A 2,973-nucleotide genomic window follows, 5' to 3' on the forward strand; every position below is an offset into this window, starting at 1 on the left:
TCTCTCTCTCTCTCTCTCTCTCTCTCTCTCTCTCTCTCGGAAGTACAACTAGCACAATAGGGTGCTCTCGTGGTATGGAGGTTCGATGTTCGCCTCTCGTTCAATAGGTCCCGGTTTCGAAACCTGGCAGCGACGGAAAATTTTCATCTCTTAGTCTGTCTCCTTTCACCTCCTTTCCACATCTAACCATGTTCTGTTGTCTGCCTTCGTCTCCACTTTCTTCCCCCACCCTGACCCCCTTTCCACCCTCCTCTGGGCCCCTAACTGTTTCTGCAGGCTTTCTACTGCTACTCATTGGCCCCCTCCTTACTGCTGTCTTTCAGCCACACGCCTGGGTAGGTAAGATTTAACAGTTTATGACAATATGCAGTTGCGAGGGCAGTTAACACTTAGCAAAAAGGCAAAAATAGAAAAAAGCAGAAAAAAGCAACAACCCAAAAACAAACAAACCACAGTAAAAAAAAACAAAAAAACCAAGCCCAAAACAAACAAAAACAAAAAACAACACCACCCTTAATAAATGCTTGGGTAAGGGAGACAATGACATAAAAAGGTGTAATTATACAACAATGATCAGAACAACAGAAAGGTCACTTTAAATAATAAAAAACAAAACAAGCAAGGAGTTTTTTCGAAATAGGGGAAGTGTTGCGATTCTTTGTATGCCTTAGGAAACATATATTGACTTTTATTTAGAAACAATAAATGTGTGAATTTTGTCTAAGCAAAATCATAGTATAATTCAACTGTCTGCACATTGGTCATATAAACAATGGGGCGTTTTGTTATAGATGTGTTCGAAATGTAAGGATATCTCAGTCCACTTAACTTTACCTCATTCAAATTCATGAAAAGAAATTGTGGTTAACATAATAATACGATGAATTTAATTAGATGTCATGAAAATGATGGGCTGACTAGAAAGCTATCAAATGATGTCACGCTAAAAAGTATCGAAATGGGATAGGAGATATGGGTATATTTTATTTTAATCGCCTCTCGCTCTTAAGCCGAATTAAACGAAGAAAACAGTCGCCTCTTCCATCTGAAGAGGAATTTTGTCAGCGTAACCGTTTAAAAAGGCGTTATTCCGAAATTTTGATTATAATTTAAACAAAAACTTGTTAGTATCACTCTGACTTTTTTTACACACAAGAGGGGTAACCCTGTTCGCAAAGCGGGCGCTTTTTCGAAGATGGCGCCACCGGATTTTGAGGACACTTTTTTAATTGGTTCAAAGAGAGGAGTGGACCATCTTGTTATACGGAATCTTTGTTATAGTACAGAAAATATGCTACAAAGGGTATCGAATTTTCCTAAAATAGTTGAGCCGTACGGTAATGTGATGATAGTCGTAATAACTTGTTAGTTGAAGAATCCCTCAACACAGGGGATACATCGGCCACACGTGCCTTCATGATTGACTGCTCGTTCATCACCCAGTGCCCAACACATCATGTTACAAAGTCCGATGGTTGACATAAAAAACTGTCACCAAACTCTTCTCCGTAAACTGCCAGCTACGTTGTTGAAAATACCTGAATGCGCTTTATTTTCCAAACCTTTGGTCTCTTGTTTCAGACGCAGAAAGCACTTCCCCCGCTCACATCATCTTTTTTCAATGAATTACAAATGTCCGCCTCTGTACCCATGTGAGTCTCCACGCTTTCTAAACATCTGTCTCTTTCCTCATCACTGAATTCGTCACAATGATATCTATTATTCTGACAAGAGCATCTTTTTGTTGCTGCTGAGATATTCTAGGCTTTTTTTATCCCAGCATTTTGGTTTAATTTGATCTCCAGTTGTGCTAGACAAACTTGTTCTTTCGAGAAGGAAGATCCCCACCATGATACTTTTTACCATTTCCTTCTTCTATTCCTCTGCCACCCACCTCCCTGCAGTACTTGTCCATTATAATCTTGTCGCAAGAATTCATATCTTCTGCATGCATTGCAATAAATGTGCAATCCGCAGCCTTCCAATCAAAATAGACCGCTGACCTTCGTACACAGACGTGGCTAAATGTCACCAACAATGTGACTCCCCTTGAGAAAGAGCTCTATGGCAGTCTCTCAGATTTGAAGCGAACTGCGCAGTTTGTGCGCGACATCGGACTGATTGTCTAGCTGCTGTCATCGAGAACGAGAAAGAAGAAGAAGAAGAAGAAGACCGCTGAGGCTGTCGTCACGCTTGTTGAATGCTTTTTCTAGTATCGACACACAAACTACCGTGGTGTTCGCAACACCCGCAGTGAGATGTGTGGTCGGTCAGATATATAGATTGTCTACCTGGTCTGTCTGTAGAACGGTTTGGACATCTGTCATCACTACCAGCAGACAGTATAGAGGAGAGAGTCCACATCCAGAGATCAGACGGATAGTGAGGAAGGATAGAGTGGGCGAGAGAAACATTATACAAAAACAACATAGCCATACAACAGGCGAGAGAACCAACAAGAGAGAGAGAGAGAGAGAGAGAGAGAGAGAGAGAGAGAGATACAGAGACAGAGACAGAGACAGAGACACAGACACAGACACAGACACAGAGAGAAAGGGAGGGAGATAGATATACTGTATAAAATAATATACATATACTAATGTAAAACTCCACAAAAACACTATTAAAATACAACAGTCCTATTTGGATGCGAGACTTCGGGAATGTGGAAAGGTTAGGTACACTGTAGACCAGTAGTCGCCAACAAGTTTTCTTTCTCTTCATTTATTGTTAACTTAAAGGTACACCATTTCATAACATACGCGCGTTCAGTTATCCGACATTATGATACATGTAATATTCGGCCACTACCCTCTATACACAAGAGTCTAACGCGAAAAACAAAGCGACACACACACACACACACACACACACACACACACACACACACACACACACGCACACACACATACACACATACACACACAGGTATATATACAGACACACGCACATACACACACACAGATACACACA

Source organism: Aplysia californica, unplaced genomic scaffold (assembly GCF_000002075.1).
Source record: "Aplysia californica isolate F4 #8 unplaced genomic scaffold, AplCal3.0 scaffold00687, whole genome shotgun sequence".
In the NCBI taxonomy this organism is placed as follows: Eukaryota; Metazoa; Mollusca; class Gastropoda; order Aplysiida; family Aplysiidae; genus Aplysia; species Aplysia californica.